Raw genomic sequence first — 24,941 nt, forward strand, 5'->3', positions numbered from 1 at the left:
ACTTTGGGAAGAGAGAAGAGAGGCCAGTGGCCCGCCCACACTTGTTCACTCAACAATTACATTTTGTGAGCACCTACTGAGTCTGCTAAGGTGGTGGTGGGACAGAGTAGGGAACTATTTATAAGAGAATAATGAAGGTATTCTTTATCGCCACTGTTCTTGGATCCTATGCTAATAATGGCAATAATAGCCCGATGTGTCAAATGCTTTCCAAGTCTTTTCCCCCATTTCTTCTGCGCCGGGAAATACTGTTATCGCCATAGTTGGGATGATCAAACTGAGGCATGGAGCATTAACGTACCCAGCATACATATCCATCCGCTGGGACTGCGCTGAACGTCTAACCACACCGAGGTCGGACCCAGCACCGGAGCTCGCACGCTCGTTCGCTCGCTCTCAGGCTCGCGCGCTCCACCTTGCGCGCCAGGGGACGCCCGATCACGTGGGCAGGGCCCCGCCCCTCGGGCCCGCCCCGCCCCCGCCGCGCTCCCTCCCTCTCTCCTTCCCTCCCCCTCCCTCCCCGGCCCGGTCCGGCCCATCCCCCCCCCTCCCCACCGGCTCCCTGAGGCCCTGCCGGGTCGGGCTGCGGGCGGCCGGGCGCCGACGGCCGGACAGACGGGCACACGCGAGGACGGGTGGACAGACGTGCCGAGGGCGGTGGGCACGCACGGCCCGGGCCGGCGCTGCGAGGCCCGCCCGGGAGGGCCGGGGCCGCGCTCAGGTGAGGCGACGGCGACGCTGGCCCGTAAGGGGTGGGCCTGCCGGGCGTCCCGGGCCGGGCCCGGTTGGCTTCGTGGGGAGGAGGCGCCGCCCGGGCCCGGCGCGCGAAGATGGCGCCGGGCGGCCGTGCTGCTCGGCCCGAGTGCGGCCCGGGCCCGCAGCCGCCCCACCCGCCGCCGCGCTCGTGTCCCCGTCGCCATGTTGGGGAGCGGGCCCGGGGCCTGCGGGCGGGGCGCGGGCGGGAGCGGCGGGGTGGCGGTGGGGAGGGTGCGGGACGCGGGGTCGGGGCACTGCGGGAGTGCAGGGCGGCCGGGGGACTGAGCGGGGTGGCGCTCAGGCCGAACAGCGGGCTCCATCGGGGTGTGAGGTCGGGGTTAGGAGCGCGGAGAAAAAGACCCCGGGAGCGAACGGGACCCGCGTTGGGGTTGGTGGGCTGAGGGGGTGGTGGGCGGTGGAGTTGGGTTAGGCCGTGCGCAGTGCTCCGAGCCCCGGAGTCATACCCAGGGGCAGGGGAGGCGGCTTGGGGGCCGAGTCCTGGCTGTCAGAGCTCGAATAGTTCTTTGCATGCACAGGAGGTGATTGCTTAGAAAAGGGGGTTGGGAACGCTAGGATCAGAGTCGGGTACTGACGCGGGAATCAGTCTGGAAAGGTCCTGGCTCTGAATGGCCAGCCTTTATGACTCCCAAGGGTCTCAGGACCTATGAGCCCCGAGGAGCCTGAGGAGTCCGGTTGGAGGCAGCAACAGGAAAAGGGAAGAACTTGATGAGGAAAGAAAGGGTGGCGGGGGGTGGGATGTAGGAGCTGGGCAGACAGCAGAAGGTACAGAGTGGAGCTGGTTAGGAAAGGAGAGAACCTCTAGCAACTTAAGCAGTTGTCTTTAAAAGGAGGGACCCGACTGTTAGGGGGCGGTGACCCAAAGTGTCTTTCCTGGAAGGGGACAGGCGCTGCTTAAAGAGCAGGGTCACCTGAGGAGGTCATCTGAAAGGTCTTGTTGAAACCAGTTAGAAAGATGAAGCATGAGTATGGAAAAACTACTGTGCTTTGGATATCGTGTCATGCTTTCAGATCAAGTAGTGATTTTAGCCTAAGACCTAGAAAGGCTGTCTGCCCAAGACAGGTCATGTTGGTGAATGGGGCTCCTGGATGGGGCCTACTGCTTCCTCAGTAACATGTTTCCTCAAAGAATCTTACTAAGCCAAAAGATACCATATATTAGAGAGCCTTTAAGTTTTGTTTGAGCACGTTTGTCAGTACACAGGCTGAGTGGGATTCAAAAACTATAGATAATCGATTATTGGCTATATTCTAGATCACCATTGGTACAAAAAAGCATCAACAAAGAAACTCTTTGTAGAGTTAAAAGATGGTAATTGCACAGCAAAGAACACGAAAAGCCTACAAGGAAAAACAGACCTAGGCTTTCCATCATGTTCTCTTTGAGTTGTGTTATAGGGAATTCAAAGTTTAAATGGACCAGGAGATCAATCACCCAGTGATATATAGTTGACTTTTAATGTCCCTGAATTTTGCATCTACAGCTTCAACGAATCACAAATTGAAAACATTTCATTTAAAAAAATTACATCTGTGCTAAATATACCTTTTTTTTTCTTGTCGTTCTACCCTAAACTAGACAGACAGCTTAACAACTGTTTACATGACATTTATATTGTATTGGGTGTTACAGGTATAGGGGATAGACAAATACCACTTCAGAAAATTATTTTGATATCTTAGGAGGTCCAGGAATCCATTGTCAATGAATATAGAAGGAATGACAGTACAGAGCCCTACATAATCAAAAAATTTTAGAAGCCAGGTGCAGTGGCTCACATTTATAATTTCTGCACAGGAGGCTGAGGCAGGAGACTGCTTTCAAGGCTGTGTCTCAGGGGTTAGTGATGTAGTAATGGTACAATATCTGCCTAGCATACAACATAAGGTCCAAGCACAAAAAGGACTTTTAGCCAAAAGAACTTGTAAGGATTTTAAATGCCTTAGGTATATTCAACAGCAACTTTTCTGAGCCTTCCCAATGTAGAGGTCTGGTCTTATGTGTGCCATGGCCCCTGTAGCATCTAGTGAACCATATGGACCTTTCTCAAAATAATATTTTTAATTGTATAAAATAAAGTACATTGGATTACAAAGAAAAGCAATTACATTATAATAGTTACTAAATATAAAAATGATCTATGCTGATGTATCTGCACACAAAGCTTTCTGTGACTGTGGTGGTGGGGATGAACCTCAGGCCCTTGCTCAGTCTGGGTCACCACTGCTGTTCTGAATGATAGCCCTTGCACTAGATGGGTGTGTATATAGTATGTGAGTATGTGTGCATGCGTGTGGAGACCACAGGTTGGCTTCGGTGTCTTACTTGATTGCTTCTCTGCTTTATTATTTTTGTTTTTACCTTGACATTTTATTCTCTGTTCTCTAGTTATTTGTGTATGTGGGTGAATGTGAGGGCATACGTGTGGAAATATGAGGACAACTTGTGGGAATCACTTCTCTCTCCACCTATATCAGTCAGCCAGACCGAACTCAGGTCATCAGATGTGACATCTAGTGCCTTTAACCACTGAGCTGTGTATTACAGTCCTAACTACTTTATTTTCTGAGACAGGGCCTCTCACTAACCCTCTATCCTATTGATCCAGGTAGGCTCAGTAGCCAAGGAGCTTTAGGAACCTGCCAGTCTCTACCCTCCAGCAGTGGGTTACAGATGGGCACACTGCCTTTGTTAGGACTAGGATTCCAAACTCAGGTCTTTATGACCTGTGGGACAAGCATTTTACCACCTGAGCCATCTTTCTTTTTTTTCTTTTTTTCTTTTTTTTGGTTTTTCGAGACAGGGTTTCTCTGTGTAGCCTTGGCTGTCCTGGAACTCACTTTGTAGACCAGGCTGGCCTCGAACTCAGAAATCTGCCTGCCTCTGCCTCCCGAGTGCTGGGATTAAAGGCGTGCGCCACCACGCCCGGCTCTGAGCCGTCTTTCAAGTCTTATATATTAATGTGTTACCAGCACATTAAGAAGTACTTAATTTCAGAGACAATAAAATTGAGAACAGTATATATGCAGGTATGATCAGAGACAAGACAAGGAAGGTTGATAAAAGACTCGACTGAGGAATTTAGCCTGACTCTTCCTCACCTGAGGATGGGGCAGTCAAGATTTTTCAGAGGGTGAGTATATAATGAGGTTTTAATTTTTAGGAGATGAATGCTTCCCCCCCTCCCGCCCCCCCCCCCCCCCCGGTGTGTGTGTGTGTGTGTGTGTGAGAGAGAGAGAGAGAGAGAGAGAGAGAGAGAGAGAGAGAGAGAGAGAGAGAAAGAGAGAGAGAGAGAGAGAGAGAGAGAGAGAGAGAGCACACACACATGTGTGCTCATACTTGTACAACCCAGAGTTCAGGCTCTGTTGTTTTTCTTAGGCACTGTTCAGTTTGGCATGCAGCCATCTGTCTGTCTATTAGTTGGTCTATCTATCTATCACTCTGTCCATTTATTAGCAGGGTCTCCTGATGGGCTGGGATTTGTCAAACAGGGTAGGTTAGCTGGCCAGTAAGCACAAGTTTACTGCTTGTCTGTCTCTTCAGCACTGAGATTTCAACTGTGCACCAAAATACCTGTGTGTGTGTGTGTGTGTGTGTGTGTGTGTGTGTGTGTGTGTGTTTGTTTTACTTTGTTTTAATTGATTCCTGGGATGGAACAAAGCTCCCCATGCCTGGGAGACAAGCACTTTACAAACGGAGCTATCTTCCAAACACAAATAAATGTTCTTTTCAGATATGGAGGATAGACTGAAGAGAAAGGAAAGAAACAATAAGGGCCAAAATTAAGGTTCAGAGAGTAGATACTGAGCAGAATTAGCTATTTCAGGTGTTGATAACCGGTACTGTGAATGATAAGGGAGTATTTTAAACTATAATTTGATGACTGTCAAAAACATTTTGTTTTCCCAGTGAAATAAAAATGAATAGAAAATTGTCACAGATAATAAGTTAGAGGGGTTTTGTTTTGTTATTGTTGTAGATTTTTGTTATTGTTGTTGTTGTTTTCATTTTTGTATTTTACCATTCCAAAGCTGTTAAATGAAGTATAGTATTTGGTTAGAAATTAGAGGTGTCAGCTGACATAAAAGGTAGTGGCAGGATGCAAAGAATAATCCTAGAGTGTAGGAGTCACAGTTTCCTATCTTAGGGAACACCGAACTAGCTCATAGGTTAAATCTTGTCGGCCAACCTGGGTTTTGTAAACAATGTTTCATTGAAGCACAACCACACTGATTTACATAGTATCCATGGCTGTAAGTGCTTCCAGTTGCAGAATTGAGCAGTTCTTACAGAGAATTTATATCAGCTCACAAAGTTGAAAAGACTCTTTTGCAAATGTTTGTTAACCCCTGATCTATTTTGGATGCATTAGTTGTTCAGCCTTTACTTTGCTGTCCAATTTCTACACCACGGAGAATTGCCATCTTTGCTCTTCTGGCTGGATTCCCCTTCCACCCTGTGTACCTGCAATATGATATGATATAGACCCCTGGCTACTTTTTATTGTTAAGTGATAGCAAACTGACTGTCTTGGAATCTGCTGAGTGGGTTAACTGAGGTAGTCTCAGGTTTGTACAATTTACACCTGGCTGGGGCTTGTTCTGTTAGATTATATTTTTCTGTTGGATTATTTTTTAAAATATTTCTTTATATATTCATTTTAAAGATAAAGCTGAGGCACAAAGTTACGTAAATCTCTCTCAGGTCAATTAGTAAACAGGAAAGCTGAAATTAGGAACCCAGATTCCACCAAGAAGCTTCCAGTTTGAAAGCAGGCACTAGTCAGTATTGGTATTGAGATAAGTGATTATACCTAAATGAAATAATAAAATTGCGCTTAATCTTAATAGAGTTGCTAAAAGGATTAAACTAACTCATGTAACACAAAATAGTGCCTGGCACTTACAAAATGTTCAATAAATGTTAACTGCTATTTATAGCCACTGTACAGGTCTCACTCCCCAGCACCTGGCACAAAGTAGGGATTCACTATAGTTCACTAAATTGTCACATATATTTGGCTCTCAGATTAAGTCAGAATGATTGAGACCTAGGCTGAGATGGTTGGAAGGAATTGCTTGGTTTAGGGCTGCCTTAACTCCCAAATTCCTCACTTTTGCAGTAATTTTGTAGCAGAGGATACAAACTAGCCACCTGTGGCTGGCTTTGACCTGCACACATATTTTGTTTGGCTCATGCAATATTTTTAATGCCTTTAAAATTTTACACAAACCCCTGAATTTCTGACTTGTCTTAAAAACCTGGAAGATCTGTCAACACTAAGCTCATATTCTTTCATAGAAAAACTCAGCAATACTTAGCAGGTGTATTTTCTAGTTCCTCATGGTCTGCAGTATTTAGTTTTATGCTCTATAGACATTTGATTTTCTGAATCTTTCTTTTTTGGATTTTGAATATTGTCTCCTAAACTAAGATATAGCAAATGGGATAAGGTCAGAATAACTAAAAGTAGACTTGGACTTGTGGACAGGCTAAATACTAAAATATATTCAAGAGAATGAGTTTGAACACAGTAAAGTGAGAATTTAATTTATAAGATGAGGTAAAATTCAGTTCAATTCTGTGGATATTTAGGCATCTACTATTTTTGGGTGCTGTGCTATATTAGAAATTACCACACTGGTGATAGAAAAATTGATAGCCAGCTTTAAAAACTATTGCAAAACAGAGGTCTTTGTACTTATGCTATGTCTTCATAGTTCCACGGGAGAGGAAGGAGGAGCGCATTCTCTGAACATTTCACACCTGCCATGCACGCCACAAACTGGCCAGAGCTCTGCACTGTAGTCTGAGGGACACCAAGATGAGTATGTGTGATAAGTGTCTGTAGTGTGTTAGGGAATATCAAGAATGGTGAGGAGCTTAACTTTTTTTTTTTTAGGATCTCTTTATTGATTTTATGTATATGAATACTGTAGCTGTACAGATGGTTGTGAGCCTTCATGTAGTTGTTGGAAATTGAATAGGACACATATTTTGCTTGTTCTAGTCAACGCCTCTCCCTCTGGTTGGCTCTGCTTACTCAGTCCCTGCTTGCTCAGGCCCAAAGATTTATTTATTAGTATACATAAGTACACTGTAGCTGTCTTCAGACGCACCAGAAGAGGGCGTCAGATCCCATTACGGTGGTTGTGAGCCACCATGTGTTGAGCTACTGTTGAGTAGCTCAACAAGTAAGTGTGCAATCTTGTTCTTGCAGAGTGTGAGGACCTGAGTTCGATTTCCAGCACCCACATTAGGCAACTTCCAACTGCCTATAACTCCATTTCCAGGAGATCTGACAGCCCTCTGAGCTCCTTAAGCATGCATTCATAAACAAATAGTAACTAGTAAAATATTTTTTAAACTAATAAATGTCTAGAGGGATTTGAACTCAGGACCTTCAGAAGAGCAGTCTCTTACCTGCTGAGCCATCTCGCCAGCCCGATCTTAATTCTTGAAGATGATACTACTATACAGACTGATGCATCATGAGTATAGTGGTGTGTGCTTAGCAAATAGTAAAGAGTCCAGTTTGTGACACAGATAAAGATAATAGATAAAGGCACTTGCCATCCAAGTTTGATGGCCAGAACTCTGCATTAAAGTAGGAGAAAACTGACTTAATAAAGTTTTCCTTTGACACATGCACCCTAAAAATAAGAGTCTAGTTTGTCTGGAAACCAGGTTGTTACACAGTGTTTTTGGAGATAAGGCTCAAAATGAAGAGTGAATGGCAGCAATAGTGATAGATAAACTTCTCCGAGCAGCACTAGTGCTCAGGGTTTGCTGCACAAGAGCTGAGCACTTCACAAATAGTTTGCTTTTTTCTTTTCTTTTTCTTTCCTTTCCTTTTCTTCCTTCCTTTCTTTCTTTCTTTCTTTCTTTCTTCTGATTTTCATAATAACTTGAAGAAGCTTTTGGTTTTTAAAAATCACTTTTTATAGACTAAGCAAGAAATATAGGTATTAGTTGATAATAAATTTGCATTCAGGCAGTCTAGTTGCAAAGCCTGTCTTCCTAATTTGTGCATTGTATGCTAATGAACCATGGAAGACTGTTCTGGTTGTGTTTGTTGTTTTGTTTTGAAATATCTTCTCTCTGGGCCAGGTGTTGAATTTGAGATACTCCTGACTTCCTCCAGAGTGCTGGGATTGCAGGTTTATGCCACACACCTGGTTCATGGAAGACTTTGAATGTTCTATTTCTTCTTGTTTCAGGCTGTGGAGTTTGACTTGATTGACTAAACAGTGGGAAGCCATCAAAGGTTTTAGTGTTGCAATGAAAACTGTAGGATGAGAAGCCCTTTTGTGAAGTACTGGACCAATGCAGGGAGAAAGAGAAGTGATGGAGCTGGGTTGTTCCCTCCCTGCTCTTTGGATGCTTCTTGAGGGCTGGGCCAAGTGTTGCTCCTACATTGTGCCTTTGTCTCCATTGTCTACCTATTGTGTAATCTAGCATATTTATTTACTGTTAATTTTCTTTATTTTTTTCTATTTTATTCTAAAAAATATATATGGTGGGTGTCTAGGAGTTGAGTTAATTAATAAATCGCTAGACCTGGAACAGTAGCTCAACAAGTAAGTGTGTAATCTCGTTCTTGCAGAGTGTGAGGACCTGAGTTCAATTTCCAGCACCCACATTAGGCAACTTCCAACTGCCTATAACTCCATTTCCAGGAGATCTGACAGCCCTCTGAGCTCCTTAAGCATGCATACATAAACAAATAGTAACTAGTAAAATATTTTTTAAACTAATAAATGTCTAGAGGCTTATATAAATTAATACAGAAAGGGAATAAAACCCTTTGATGGAGCCGGGCGTGGTGGTGCATGCCTTTAATCCCAGCACTTGAGAGGCAGAGGTAGGAGGATTTCTGAGTCAAGGCCAGCCTGGTCTACAGAGTGAGTTCCAGGACAGCCAGGGCTACACAGAGAAACCCTGTCTCGAAAAACCAAAAAAAAAAAAAAAAAAAAAAAACCCTTTGATGGAGTAATGGCAGCCATACAGTTTGATAAGCTAAATTTTATATACAAATCAGAACACATAGTTAATTTGGGGGGGGGATTTCCTATTCTGTATCATTTAGAGTAGGAGTAATCATTTAAAGTGCACTTGAGCTATAAATCGGTATTTATGTTCTGTAGATATCGATGTCTAACTTCAGCATTCTCAGTGTGCACACAAAACGTTCTCATCAGCCAGCTCATTTACTAATACTAAACTTGTTGACTGTATAGTCCATGGTGCCCATTTATTTACATGTTTTGAAGATCAAACAGACATCTCATGGGAAGAAATAGTGATGAATTTGTGTATCAGATTCCTTTTGGGAAGTTGTTCTTTGGGTTAAGTATCTTCCAATATTATTAATTTTTAAAATTATATTTGGTTATGAATTTTGTTATGAGGTCAGAGGATAACTTGTAGGAGTCTGTTTTCTCCTTTTACCGTATGGCTCAAAAGGATTGAACTTAAGTCATCAGGCTTGGCAGCAAGTGCCTTTTCCTGCTGAGTATCTCACAAGGTCCTTTTCCATATTTATTTGTTTTATGAAAGTAACTCCGTGGCCTTTCTATAAAATATAGGCTTAAAGAACTTTTTAAAGATTTATTTACTTATTTTATGTATTGAGTACACTGTAGACACTTCTCAGACATTCCAGAAGAAGGCATTGGATCCCATTACAGATGGTTGTGAGCCACCATATGGATGCTGGGAATTGAACTTAAAGAGACTCTAGAAGAACAGCCAATGCTCTTAACTGCTGAGCAATCTCCAGCCCCAGACTTGAAGAACTTTAAACAGTTGGAGAAATTCAAAAGCACCATTGTTTTCTCTCCGATTGCCAGCAATGCTGGGAAGATTTTAGGTAAACTGCATTTTACTAGACTAAGAGAAAATCAAGGCTAGGTAGGGGCCATGCACATGCCTGTAATCTCAATATTCAGGAGGATTTCTATTTCCTACCCAGCCTGGCCAAGATAGTGAGAAGAGAGTAAGGCAGAGTAAGCACTCCCCACAGAATGTATTTAACCCTTTAGTGCCCACTGTGGAGTTAGCTAAGAGCAACATGTGTGCATAGCAATATTATATGAATTTACATAATAAGTAGCTATGAATGTTTCCTATGATATAGTGTCTTTGGGACTGGATATGTAATTCAGTATTAGAGTGGTTGTTTCAAATGCTCAAGGGCCTGGCTTGGGTCCCCAGTACCAAGAAAACAAATATGGATTTTCAGTAGAAAAATTTTGTGGTATATTTAACTTGTCAACATATGTGGAGATGATATATTCAGAACTATTCAGATGCTATTAAATTAAAATTTTCTAAATAAGCCAACAAGGCATGGTTCCTCAGAGTTTGGGTACAATCCTGCCTTTTTACCTCAGCCTCGAATGCCAGGATTGGAGGCTTATGCCGCCCTTCCCACCTTACATCAGTTTTTGGTGCTGTTTGTTCCCACCACAATATTCTGGTTTCTTTCTTTGTTGACATGTGGAAGTATCCCAGTGTCTCTATGTCCAAGTGTCCTTAAAAAGATAAGAATCATTGGATTAGAGTCTCCTCATCCTAACTAGTTTCCTATTTCAAATTAATCCCCTTTTTGAGAATAAAGCCTTAAGTGGATCTGAGGACACAATTCCTCTTTGTTTGTTTTGTTTTGTTTTGTTTTTCCGGACAGGGTTTCTCTGTATAGCTCTGCTGTCCTGGAACTCACTCTATGGACCAGGAAGGACTCAAACTCAGAGATTCACCTATTTCTGCCTCTGAGTGCTGGGACTAAAGGCATGCACCACCACTGCCTTAATAGGTAGCATTTGAGATGACACAGAGCTATTAAATTAAAATTTTCTAAATAAGCCAGCAAGATATCTTAGTAGGTAAAGGTGCTTGCTGCTTTCCACAAATTTGTCTTCTGACCTCTACATTGGCACCATGGCATATATGTCTCATACACATCACGCGTACACAATCAAAAAATTGACTAAATAAATGAATGAGAGAGTAAGATTGCAACAAATGAAGAGGTGAATCAAGGGAATGCTGGATGTAAAAAAGTTGAAAGTTATTTAGGCAATGGAATGGTGAGGTGTCTGTTTGCTGGTGTATTGAGTTGTGGAGATGAAGCCAGAGCAGTTTGTTGGTGGCATGGGTTTCAGGTCTAGGACATTTGCACAGTGGTGGCTTTGGTGGCTGTACAGTGTTTGTGAGCAGGATGTCACTGCAGATTTTTTGTTTGGTTTGTTTGGTTTTTGTTTTTTTGTGATGGGGTTTCTCTGTGTAGTCCTGGCTGTCCGAGAACTAGTTCTGTAGACCACACTGGCCTCAAACTGTTTTTATTATTTGGTAACAAAATTGATGCACTTTTAGTCATGTCTGTGTATTTCACTTTTAGTGGATATAAAATAATCCACATATCAATATCTTGATATATTTGATGTTTAAGTGTTTTTTCAGTTTGTTTTTATTTCTGTTCTCAATTGTATTTTTGTAATATCTGTTTATATGCCCTTCCCATTTTTCTGCTAGATCATATTCCCTAAAGTGAGTTAAAACTAAGTGAATTAGGACTAAGGATACTACTTTTTGGCCACATTGTCATATTATTCCTTAGAATGACTACCAGTTTCTATTGCTACTAGCTACTAGTTAATATTGGATTTTACAATTTTGTTTTACTTGCAGCACAGTTGCAATATATCACAGTTTAGCAGGGGACTGGCTGATGCTTTAAATACTTTATCATACAAATTTTCATACACACAAAACCTAAATAGTGCCTGCCATCTCTGTTCAACATGTTGCTATATTCCTTTTCTTTTAATTTTATTTTAAATGTGCACTGGGCATTGGTGAAAGGGTCAGATGCCCTGGCACTAGTGTTACAGACAGTTGTGAGCTGTCGTGTAGGTGATGGGAATTGAACTTGGGTCCTCTGGAAGAGCAGCCAGTGTTGTTTGTTTTTTTTGTTTGTTTGTTTTGGTTTTTTTTAATTAGGTATTTTCCTCATTTACATTTCCAGTGCTATTCCAAAAGTCCTCCATACCCTCCCACCCACACACCCCCACTTTTTGGTCCTGGCGTTCCCCTGTACTGGGGCATATAAAGTTTGCAAGTCCAATGGGCCTCTCTTTCCAGTGATGGCCGACTAGGCCATCTTTTGATACATATGCAACTAGAGTCAAGAGCTCCCGGGTACTGGTTAGTTTGTAATGTTGTTCTACCTATAGGGTGCAGCCAGTGTTCTTAACCACTGAACCATCTCTCCAGCTCGTTGCTATATTCTTCTTTTTCGGGGGGGGGGCTATATTCTTAATGTGTTAAACCATACAAAAATAAAGACATCTTGGGCGAGAGAGATAGATGGCTTAGCTGTTAAAGGCTAGGCTCACAACCAAAAATAAAGACATTTTGATATCATGCTATAAAGTCTTCAGCATGCATCTCTTACAAATACCAACATCTTTTTTTCTCTTAAATAATTGTTCAGTTTTAATTAGAGAATTTTAAGAATCATTTTAGGCCTGGCAAGATGGCTCAGCAGGGAAGGTGCTTGCCACCAAACCTATGACCTGAGTTTGCACCCCAGCACCCACATGGTGGAAGGAGAGAACCTACTCTCAAAAGTTACTTCATTCACAATAGCCACAAATAATATAAAATATCTTGGGGTATCTCTAACCAAAAAAGTGAAAGACCTGTATGACTATAACTTCAAGTCTCTCAAGAAAGAAATTGAAAGTCTCAGAAAATGGAGAGATCTCCCATGCTCATGGATTGGCAGAATTAACATAGTAAAAATGGCCATCCTACCAAAGTCAGTCTACAGATTCAATGCAATCCCCATCAAAATTCCAACACAATTCTTTAAAGACATGGAAAGAGTGATTCTCAAATTCATCTGGAAGGGCAAAACACCCAGAAGAGCGAAAACAATTCTTAACAATAAAAGAACTTCTGGGGGAATCACCATCCCTGATCTCAAGCTATACTACAGAGCAATAGTGATAAAAACTGCATGCTATTGGTACAGAGATGGACACGTCAATCAATGGAATAGAATTGAAGACCCAGAAATAAAGCCACATACTTACAGACATTTGATCTTTGACAAAGAAGCCAAAAATATACAATAGTAGAAAAAAAAAGCATCTTCAGCAAATGGTGCTGGTCTAACTGACAGTCTGTGTGTAGAAAAATGAAAATAGATCCATATTTGTCACCTTTCACAAAGCTCAAGTCCAAATGGATCAAGGACCTCAACAATAAAACCAGATAGATCTCACCCATCTGGGCAGCGGCCATGGCTGAGATTGAAGAGCGGAGCCTGGACAACTTCTTTGCCAGGAGGGACAAGAAGAAGAAGGAACAGAGCAGTCAGGCGGCCAATGAGGAGAGTGACAGCGGGAGCTTGGGTTCTGGTGCCAGGCTGGGAGATGGCGGGAGTACAGGCCCTGCCAGCAAGACCATAACGAAGGATGAAAATGAATGGAAAGAATTTCAGCAAAAAGAGGTTAATTACAGTGGATTAAGAGTTCAGACAATGCAAATAAGTGAAAAGGAAGATGATGATAATGAAAAGAGAGAAGATCCAGAAGATAATTGGGAAGAAGGTAGAGGTGGCAGTGGAGCAGAAAAATCTCCCTCCAGGTCCCTGGAATAAAACCACTTCGGTACAAGCACCTCCTGCTCCAGTAACAGTTACAGAAACCCTGGAGCCAACAATGCCTAGTGATGTATATAGGCCTCCTGGGGCAAGGCTAACCACAACAAGGACCACCAGAAATACACAGTGATTCACAGTGCCCATCCCTGTAGTCCACTGCCAAGCATGTAGAGAGCCAGAACAGGTACTTAAAATGAGTACTACCTGAAGTTAAATGACCACATATGGCACATCTACATCTTATTAGGGACATGAATTTCAAAAGTAAATAAAATGGGAAGAAATGTAAATGGCATCAGATGGAAAAGTTTTTTGGGTGTTTTTAAAGTAAATCCCAGCCTTTTTCTCTTGTTAAGAGCACAGCTGGCTTGAATTTGGACCTCTACTTGGACTTGCTTCTCCATTCTGTCTTCATGTGTGGGGGACTCTGGGATAGCAGTGACTTGACACACATCTTCCTCTACCTGATCTAATCAGACCACTCCCCCAAAGCAAAAGGGAGGAGAAATTGTTGAATGATGAGAACATTACTTGAATGAGGGAATTGTTGCTCTTTATGCATAAAGACGTATTATCTACTAACTTCGAAAACTTAGAAGTTAGTCTTAGAAGGAATGTCATTATACAGCTTCTTTCTGGTTGTCTTCAAGTTGGTCCCAAAATATTCAGAAGATGGGACCTCAGAGCTTCAGTATAGTATTACATGTTTTCTGATCAATTGAAGACTTAAAATGGTTTGATAAGGATTTTTGTATTCCCTTCCTGTCTCTCCAGGATTAATCTTGGGGTTTTTTTTGTTTTGTTTTGTTGGTTTTTTTTTTAATTTGAGGAAGAATACTTTCAAAATTCCCTAATGAAGAAGAAATATTTGCTGATTACATTTCTTTTCCCTTGGGATAAAGAAATGGAGGAGAGCTTTGAAGTAGTAAGACACAAAAATAGAGGTAGGGGGGAGGTTTCAAAAAACCAGGCCCTTCAGCTTCAGCTAGACAACCAGTATGCTGTGCTTGAGAATCAGAAGTACAGCCACACACAGTACAGCTAAGGAATGGTCTTTGCTAAGCCTTCCAAGGTAACTAGACCACAGCTAACCACCAAGAACAGCCATTCATCGTTTTGATTTCTGGATCTACAGTGACTGACTGAAGACTTCAAGTCTAGTGACTGTCCCTTTTGCACTATGGAAATTCAAGAGTCATGGCTGATCTTGATTTGTGTTGGATTTAGGGGTGTTTTATTGTCTTAAATATTTGTGAATTAGATTCAACAGTGTTTCCATAGTTGCTCTGCATATAAAACTAAACCTGCAGCCATTGGCCATTTCAAACATCTTTATGTTCAGATGCTGAGCCTTCGCAAGGTTGACTAGCTCAGATTTGCTGCCCTTAGTTGTGGATTTCATGTGGATCACAACTTCTACATGAAGTTACAGCTATTAGTGTCTGTGTGAACCTTGAAACCAACTCTATTGGATTCCTGTCAGAGAGCCTTCAGAAGTCAGCCATCTGGGTTCTGATCCACTGTAAAAGACGAAGAGTTAAGTGACCTTAATTAACCTGTTCTGTGCCCATCCTAAGGCAAACTCTGTAGGCTGTGGCTATGTTAGACTCCCTGGAACAAGCCGCTGTCAGAAATGATGTGTTTGGATCATCTGTGTGGGGCTTATGATTTATACTTTAAGTTTTTAGTTATATGAGGTAACTATGGGTTTAATTCAACCAAACTCGAGTCTACCAAATGGGGAGTGGGTGGGGGGTAGTCTTGTTTCTTTGAATAATTTTTCATTCAGATAGTGTTTGTTTGGTTACACATTAAGGCCTTGCTTCGACTTGTAGTAAGTCCTTTAAGGGCATATTGTGTGGAGAAATAGTCTGAAAGAAGCATTGGAATTGTGAAATGCCCTATGAATTTGCCAATTCTTAGGTGGAACCAGATAGCCTTTGATACATATAAAAGACAGGGGATCCGCTGCACTTCAGGTGCTGCTCAAGCCTCCTAATCAGATCTAAATTGAACTGCTATGGATGGAGTGTGGTGTCTGCTCACTGCTGTGGACAGAGTGTGGTATCTGCTCAGGAGAGGGTTTCACTGACCTGGCTTTTAACCGTTCAAAGCAACAGGAACAAAACACCAAGTTGTGTATGAATCTGGCATGGTGTCTGATAAATTCTTGTGTGTGCCCCAGATGTGAAGGTTATGGGCTATTCTGTAGATCCATTCGTTGTTTAGCCAGCTCTTGACATTCACCTTGGGAGTATGTTTGGTATTCACTTGGAGAGACAGGGGAATAGCCAGTAATGTAGAATTTCTGTTGTTTACAATTTAACTATCTAGTAGTACTTGGCTCGTAGAAGAGGTTACTGATAAATTTCTTTCTACCTAATGAAATAGTCTGTCAGTTACCTACTTTGTCACTACAAATGGTTCAGTACACATACTCTATATTGGCATATGACTATGTGATACGATGGCAGTGCCTGGGTTTCTCTCTGTAAATGAATCCCTTTGTCGAACACAGTTCAGACTTGCTCACTACTGACAGGAGTGGAACGGGTAATGGGGGATGTTTTCCCAGCTTGAGAGCATGTCTTGCAGTTTAGTGATCAGCAGTGTGGGAAGCAGGAGGTGTAGGCCAGTGTCTCCTACCAGACTGTATGCCACTTCTGGGCAAGAATGTTGGCCTAATCTGAAGCAGCCAGGAGGAGGTTGGGTGATTAGAGGCTTGAGATTCTTAGTTAAACTGAAGACTTCATTTGGGCGCCAGAAACCTTAACAAGAAATCTCACACCTTGAGCCACAAACTTCCCTTAAAGTATGCTTTACTCCAGCTAGACACATACACACATTCTGTTTGGGGTTATGGTTTAAGACTTGAACAGAAACATCATGAGGTTTGTTTAATGGCACACTGTACTGGAACGCTGAAGACCTGCAGCAGATGTTAAATTGCAAGTCTTGTTATAATTTTTTAAGATTGTGAATTATCAAAATGCATATGAATCAAGTTTTAATACACTGCCTGGGTGGATGAGGCTGTCCATTGCACCATTTCTTTCTTTGGGTTCTCAGGCATGGTTGCGACAGTGTAAGAGCTCTTTAACATTTAGCATTGAATAAACAGCAAACCTAAAATAAAATAAAAGCAGATAGATAAATTGAATCTAATAGAAGAGAAAGTAGCAAAGAGCCTTAAACTCATTGGCACAAGGGGAGATTTCCTAAACAGAACTCCAATGGCTCATGCTCTAAGATCAAGAATTGATAAATGGGACCTCATGAAACTGGAAAGCTTCTATAAGGCAAAGGACATAGTCAATAAGACAAATCAGCATCCTACAGATTGGGAAAAAAAATCTTCACTAACACCACATCTGATAGAGGGCTAATATCCAAAATATATAAAGAACTCAAGAAGCTAACCTCCAAAAAAATGAAACAACCCAATGGGGTATGGAACTAAACAGAGAATTCTCAACAGAAGAATCTCAAATGGCTGAGAAGCACTTGTTCAAAGTTCTTAGTGATCAGGGAAATGCAAATCAAAATGACCCCCGAGATTCCATCTTACACTAATCAGAATGGCTAAGATCAAAACCTCAGATGACAGCAGATGTTGGCAAGGATGTGGAGAAAGAGGAAGACTCCTCCATTGCTGGTAGGATTGCAAACTGGTACAGCCACTCTGGAAATCAATCTAGAGGTTCCTCAGAAAATTGGAAATAGATCTACCTGAAGATCCAGCTATACCATTCTTGGGCATATACCCAAAAGATGCCCCACCGTGCCACATGACTACGTGTTTCACTATGTTCATAGCAGCCTTGTTTGTGATACCCAGAAGCTGGAAACAACCCAGATGTCCCACAACAGAAGAATGGATACAGAGCCGGACGTGGTGGCGCACGCCTTTAATCCCAGCACTCGGGAGGCAGAGGCAGGCGGATTTCTGAGTTCGAGGCCAGCCTGGTCTACAAAGTGAGTGCCAGGACAGTCAGGGCTACATAGAGAAACCCTGTCTCGAAAAACAAAAAAACAAAAAACAAAAAAAAAAAAAACAAAAAACAAAAAAAGAATGGATACAGAAAATGTGGTTCATTTACACAATGGAATACTACTCAGCTATTAAGAACGAAAACATCCTGAGTTTTGCAGGCAAATGGATGAAACTAGAAAATATCATCCTGTGTGAGGTAACCCAGACCCAAAAGGACATGCATGTTGTGTACTCACTAATAAGTGGATATTAGCCCCCCCCAAAAAAGTACAGAATACCTGAGATACAATCCACAGAACTCAAAGAGGTCAACAAGCTGAAGAGCCCAAGTGAGGATACCTCAATCCTATTTGAGAGGGAGAAGAAAGCAATCACAGGAGGGGAGTAGAGGAACCTGGGTGGGAATGGGGACTGGGGGGGGGGTGGAGAGGGGAAGATGATCAAGTATTGGGTGGAGGGAACAGGACTAAAGTCCTGAGGGCCAGCAAAAAGAATGGAAACAGGCAACCTCTGGAGGTAGGAAATGGAGAGATCCTCTAGAATGTATCAGAGACCTGGGAGGTGAAAGACTCTCCCAAAGGGAGGGACCTTAGATGAAATGCCCTACAGTGGGGAGAGGGCACTTGTAGAGCCCACTTCCAGTAGAAAGACAGGGCATCAAGTGAGGGATGGAGTTGCCATCCCACAGTCAAAAACTCTGACCCATAATTGTTCCTGTCTGAAAGAACTGCAGGGAGAAAAATGGAGAAGAACCCAAGGAAAAGGAGATCCAGCTACAAGTCCAAATTGGGATCCAGCTCAAGGGGAAGCCCCATGGCCTAATACTATTATTGAGGCTATGGAGCGCTCACAAAAAGGGGCCTATCATGCCTGCCCTCCAAAAGACCCAAAAAGCAGCTGAAAGAGTCAGATGCAGATATTTGCATCCAACCAGTGGACAGAAGCGGCTGGCCCCTGTGGTTGACTTAGGGAAAAGCTGGTAGAAGCTGGGGAGGGCTACCATGTAGGAAGATCAGCTGCCTCAACTAACCTGGACCCCCCAAGATCTCTCAGACACTTGAGCCACCAAACAGTCAGCATACACCAGCTGATATGAGGCCTCCAACAGATATACAGCAGAGGACTGCCGGGTTTGTGCTCAGCCAGAGAAGATGCACCTAATCATCAAGAGACTGAAGGCCCCAGGGAATGGGGAGGTCTAGTGGGGGGGTGGGGGGTGGGAGGATGGGAACATCCTCATCGAGATGGGGTGTGTGGTATGGGATGGGGAACAGTCAGAAGGTAGATAAAATCTGACTGTAAAAAAAAAAGATTAAATGGGGCTGGAGAGATGGCTCAGCCGTTAAGAGCACTGACTGCTCTTCCGAAGGTCCTGAGTTCGATTTCCAGCAACCACTTGGTGGCTCACAACCATTCGTAACAAGATCTGGTGCCCTCTTCTGGAGTGTCTGAAGACAGCTACAGTGTACTTACATATAATAAATAAATCTTAAAAAAAAAGATTAAATAAAAAGAAAAATAAAGTTATTCTCTGATCTCTATATGTATACATGTGTGTGCATGTGTGCCCACAATTATAATAAATAAAAAATTTAAATTACTTACAGTATTTTGGTGGTGGTGGTGGTAGTTTGATTTTTTTGTTTGTTGTTGTTTTTTGTTTTGTTTTGTTTTACTAGACAGGGTTTTTTTTTGTGTAACAGCCCTGGCTGTCTTGGAACTCACTTTGTAGACTAGGCTGGTCTAGAATTAACAGAGATCTGGCTGTCTCTGACTCCTGAGTGCTGGGATTAAAGGCATGGGCCACCATGCTCAGTTTAAATCTTTTTTTTTTAATGCATGCATTATATATTATATAATTCAATGCCTAAATAAATTGAGCTCTTACTAGTAAAGCCAGAACAATGCTGGAAAGAGTAATGATCACATCAGAGTCCACACCAAAAAGATTTTGGAAGATCTTGTAAAGATGAACATGTTGTTGGACTTTCAATTCCCTGACTATCAGCAAAATTATTGTCCTTTATATTCATTGAGGGAAATTTCTTGAAAAGAAACAATGCTATTGATAGCTATTTTCCTTGCAAAGGAAATGCTATCAATAACTGTGCCAAATGAGGTATAACCCCAAAGTAAAGCTACATATATAAATTCAACCGGAAGCTTGTGGCATTTAACTTTATGGAAAGAAATAGCCTCCCAGCAAGCCCAGGCTCAGTAATGTTATCCAGTGTGTCAGGCTGAAAAAGGCTTTACAGCTTAGTCAAAGAAGCAAGGTGCTGAGGAAATCCTATGCCAATAAGTGAGCATTTGAACCTTGAAAAGAAGAAGGGCAATGTAATGTGTTGACATTTTTTAAAAATGGGTTATATCTAAAACAATGTGGTTTATGTCATCAGTTTTATGAACAAATGTGTATAGTACAACCTGAATCTAAGCAGATAGTGCAGTAATAGACGCTAAGTTTAGTGTCTTCAGAGGCTTGATTCGATTTTTTTTTAACATAATGAAAAATATTTTTTACTACAAAGTTCAAGTACACAGAGAATGAAACCAAGGGCACTAAATATTTCTGTAGTTTTATAAATGTGTGTAAATGTGTAGATACTTAGACACATGCATAGATGGATCCAGGCTTGTGAATCAGGTCATCTCGATGCTTCTCTCCTGTGGGACTGTGCTGGACTTCTCTCCTGCTTCAGTCTTCACAGGCTGGGGTCTTCTTGGGCTTGACTACCACGCTGACGTGAGGCAGCATCACCCCAGACTCTTTCCAGAGACTCCAGCCTGAAGGCAGTCTTCTTCCTGGTCTCACTGGGTTTCCTCTTCAGCCGTGGTGAGAGCCGGGACTCCATAGCTACATTCTTGGTGCCTTTACAAGCTCCTGTACAGCAGTGTTGCTGCCAAGGCCTGGTGCGTGTAAAGGCTGCATCTGGGCCTCCCTCCCTCCCCCGGAATCAAGGCTGAAGTCAAGGATGCCTTTCCAGCAAACTAGAGTTCCCAGGCAGCTTTGCGGCTCTTTTTCTGGGGCCCCCTCGAGGAATCCTTCTTAGTGCCGGAATGCAACACCGGCAGCCTCTGTTTGTCAGCTTTAGTCTTCTTGGTTAGAGCTTGTTCTGGAAAGCCTTTCCTCTTTAGATCCCGGGCTCCTCCTCTGGCTCCTCTGCTCTCGTTTCTTTGTAGTAAGCTTTGTCTTCAGAAGATCCCTTTGCTCTCATTTACCCATAAGCCATTAGGAGCAGCCGCGCTGCAGCCTGGACACTTTGCCGCTTTGCTATCTCCTCAGCTAGGTACACTGGTTGATCACTTGGAAGTTCAGTCTTCCAAGATGCCTCTGGACAAGGATACAAGGAAGCCAAACTCTCTGCCACAAGGAAACAAGGGTGGCCTCTACTCCAGTTCCCAAAAGAGTACTCCTTTCCATCAGAAACCTCATCTGCATGGCCTTGAGAGGACACATTCCCAGCAGCCTTCTGGTTCTCTGAGCCCCCACCCACACTGCAGGCAGCTCTAGACTCTCTTCCTTTCCCTCTTAACCAGCCCCAAAAGGTCTGCCACATGTTTACGGGCAGTGAAATAAAGTACATTTTACTTTAGAAAGAAAAAAGGATGTCCGCTTCACTCTTGTCTTTTTGAAGGCTAGAAATCTAAGAGATAATGTGGAAGATGCTATCTCCGTCTGTCCTTGATTAGATCTTAATATTAGGTGGATCACAAATAGTAAGATGATTAGAACTTCATCTTGTTTGTTTAGGAATATGTTTTTGGGTTTGCATAGTTATGCTTAAGGGATTATAGAGAGATGGTTTTCCATTCTCTATAGTCATGTTTCTAGCTTTCTTTAAAGGTATTTTGAATCTTCGAGAGAGTTCAGTTAGTTTTTCAGCTCTATTAATTTTAGGTTTTTTTTTTTTTTTAATTAGACTGATACAGCTTTGATCAACATATTCTTCTATGACATATTCCAACAACCTTAAAATATGTATCAGGCTACTAGGCTTCCATTTTAGTCCTCCGTGGTTCAGGAGCAATTTATTAAATTTATTACTACAATAAAAGGGTGGCTTATCATTCAAAGTTGTCTCCTTGCGTTGAAGAGACTTTCTTCTGTTGTAAAATTAAGTGAACTTAATTCACCTTTAAGAATTTCCTAGGCAGGGATAGTGGTATGCACTTTTAGTTCTGGCATTTGGAAGGAGGTAGAGGCCGGTGGATCTTTGAACTCAAGGCTAGCCTAATCTAAATAGTGGATATCCAGGGCTACACAGAAAAATCTTGTCTCTGTTCTCTCATAACTTTACGTCTTTCAAGTTCTTCATATTTTTAAAAGATTTATTTTATGTATATGAGTACACTATTGCTTTCTTCAGACACACCAGAAAAGGGCGTCAGATCCCATTACAGATGGTTGTGAGCCACCATGTGGTTGCTGGGAATTGAACTCAGGACCTCTGGAAGAGCAGTCAGTGCTCTTAATTGCTGAGCCATTTCTCCAGCCCCACCAAGTTCTTCATATTTTAAAAAATGTATTTATTTTTATTTTATGAGTATGAGTGTTTGCCTATGAGTATGAGTATGTGTGCTAGCTACTCATGGAGGCCAGAGGGGATATAGAATCCCCTGGAACTGGAGTTACAGATGGTTGTGAGCTACCATGGGTGCTGGAAACTGAACCCAAGTCCTATTAAGAGCAAGTGCTCTTAATTGTTGAGCCATCTCTCCAGCTCCTAATCCATTTTTAAGGAAATGTCATACTACTTAATACTTGGTCCTGCAATGCTTAACTCTGATGATGCATCCCTGTTGCCACATTTGTTATTTTTTGAATGATCAAAGGGCTAAGGTGGTAATTGCCAGATCCTTCTTTTGTAAAAGTTGCATTTTTTTCTTTTGTGGTTTCTTAGAAATGTATATCTGAGAGAAGATATCATGATAATGAGCTCATCTGCCTCATTTACTTTTCATCTGAGTTGGCCATTTGTTAAGTATGATTTGATACTGTACATTTATATTTATATGATGCACATAAAGTTGTATTCAGTATAACCAAAACTGGTGTTATTAAAGATAAACTTCAGTGTCAGGAGGTAACTGAAGGCAAAGCTAGGGTGGAGAGTTACACACAAGCGTGTGAGAATAGGATGGGAGAGACTCCTTTTGCAGGATTTTGTGTTAGTTTATTCTGCCTTTTTTTTTTTCTTTGTGTGTGTGTTTGTGTGTGTGTTTGCACGCGCGTGTGTCTGTCTGTCTGTCTGCAGACACCAGAAGAGGGCAGTAGATCCCTGGAGCTGAAGTTTTAGGAAGCTATGAGTTGCTTAACATGGGTATTGGGAACTGGACTCCATCCAGTCTGCTGGAAAAATAGCAAATACTCAACAACCCAACAACTGAACCCTGTATCTGCTTTAAAACACACACGCACGCACACACACATGCATACACACACACACACATGCATACACACACGCACACACATGCACACACGCACACACACGCACACACACATGCATGCACACACACACACATGCATACACACACGCACACACACACACACATGCATGCACACACACACACACACACACATTTAAAGTTAAGAACTTTCATTTGTGAAGTAGAAACAAAAAAGCAGTTTTGAGGCAGGGTCCCATGCAAACCAGGCTTGCCTCAGACTCACTCACTATAGAGCTGGAATGACCTCAAACATTGGCTCCTTCCAAGTACTGGGTTATAGTCATGAGCCACTCAGTACATCTGCTCTGTGTGGTGCTGGGGATCAACTCAGAACCTCAAGCATGTGAGGTAGGTGCTCTACCAACTGAGCTATAATATCCTTTTAGAGTATCACAGCCCCCTGCAAGTACATTTTTAATTCATAAAAGGTCTTTATGTGCCTACCTAAAAGCATCTAGAATTTATTTTTATTCTGTAGTCTCTAAGAGTTTTATTTGGCTACCTTTTATATAACAATATCAGTTTTAAGTAACTATCATGCTTATCATTTTCTTATTTCTTTTGTTTTATGAATTATACTTAAAGGTTTTTTTTTTTAAAACTCCCATAGCAGTAGTTTATTGCAACAAACTGAACACCTGTCCTATAGGCCATGAAAGCTAGAATCTCCTTTTCTCCAATTCCCAGCTCCAAATGTATCATATGAGTTGAATAGCAGAATGTGATTCTCCTTTGTTTTCTCTGTACTCTGAAAATTCAATATATATACTGATATATTTTCTCTTAGGAAGTTATTTTATGAATTGTTCTACAACTTTTTTTTCTTGTCTTTTTTTTTTTTCTTTTTTAAGAAAATTCTTTCAAACCTCCTTCCTCTTCTTCTGAGGTGTGGGTTGCATATTGGCACCACCACACCTAGCTATGATCCCCCCCACACCTTTAAGATATCATACATTGCCTTCTAAATCTTAAAATAATATCTAATTAAATTTTATTAATAGCATATTCTGTTTATGTATTAGTCAATGGATATTTCTGATTTTTTTCCTATTATAAGTAACCCTACAATATTGTTTATGTATACAAATATATCTCTGTATAGCTTTTGCTGTCCTGGAACTCACGCTATAGACCAGGCTGGCCTGGAACTCAGAGATCCATCTACCTCTGCTTCCTGAGTGTTGGGATTAAAGGCGTGCGCCACCACTGCCCTGGTGTTTATGTGTGTTTTTGAATGTAGAGTTTTTAGTTCTATTAATCTCCAAATGTATATTTGTACAGTTTTATTTTGAACTATGAGGTAATTTTCTAATAAAGGTTAGTTATCACAGTTTCCTACCCATTTACACTGGAAAAAAAATAAATGTTTTGTTTATAGTCCTTGAATGTTTTAAAACCTAAAAGGAACCTGAGAAGTCTGTTTAGCTATAGGTCTGCCCTGTCGTTATATAACGTTCAGGAGTCTTTGGTTCATATGAATTGTGTTCTGCTCCAACTCATACAATTTGATGAGAAGAGGCCACAGTGAAAAGTGAAAGTACAAGAAAACACACACACACACACACACACACACACACCATTCCCCTGCATGTGCAGCCTAGCTCTCTCTCCATTTCGCAATGATGCTAGTGTAACTGGTGCTAGTCAAAGTCAGATGAGATGGGACACACTTGTAGCTCTAGCACTTAGAAAGCTGAGGCAGGAAGATTAAGAGTTTTAGGTTAGCCTGGGCTACACAGCAAGATTCTGTCTAAATAAATGAACAGTAAATAAAGCTGTATTTTCTGAATATGTACACGAGCTGATGTTACTATTTGAAAAGTGAATACTAAGGTTAGGAAATGCTTGCATGGGCTCTAGGCTTTATTTCATTTCCATGTTTGAATGGTAAAGTAGCCGTAATGGGGAAAAATTGTGAACTTAGGACACCTGTGTTTCTATGTATTTGTTTCTTTGTTTGTTTTTGCAGTTGCCATTTATAAAATAAGTTTTTCAGAGTATGAAGTAAATACTAACTTAAAATGTATGATGCTATCAATTTATTTATA

The 24,941-nt window shown here is 41.8% G+C and overlaps 1 protein-coding gene and 1 pseudogene across 5 annotated transcripts in view; both read left to right on the forward strand.

Annotated features, from left to right (window-relative positions):
* The first annotated feature begins 540 nt into the window (after window positions 1-540).
* The window catches only part of Ncoa6 (nuclear receptor coactivator 6), an 83,915-nt gene continuing 59,514 nt past the window's right edge, over window positions 541-24,941 (forward strand). For all 5 annotated transcript variants that reach the window (XM_029474541.2, XM_021156359.3, XM_021156357.3 and 2 more), the window contains exon 1: window positions 541-721. The gene's annotated coding sequence lies outside the window, so the exon portion shown is untranslated. The remainder of the gene's footprint in view (window positions 722-24,941) is intronic.
* On the forward strand, window positions 11,302-14,746 carry LOC110289939 (protein CDV3-like; annotated as a pseudogene).

This window comes from Mus caroli, unplaced genomic scaffold, assembly GCF_978045245.1.
Source record: "Mus caroli unplaced genomic scaffold, Mus_caroli_1 scaffold_2, whole genome shotgun sequence".
Lineage (NCBI taxonomy): Eukaryota > Metazoa > Chordata > Mammalia > Rodentia > Muridae > Mus > Mus caroli.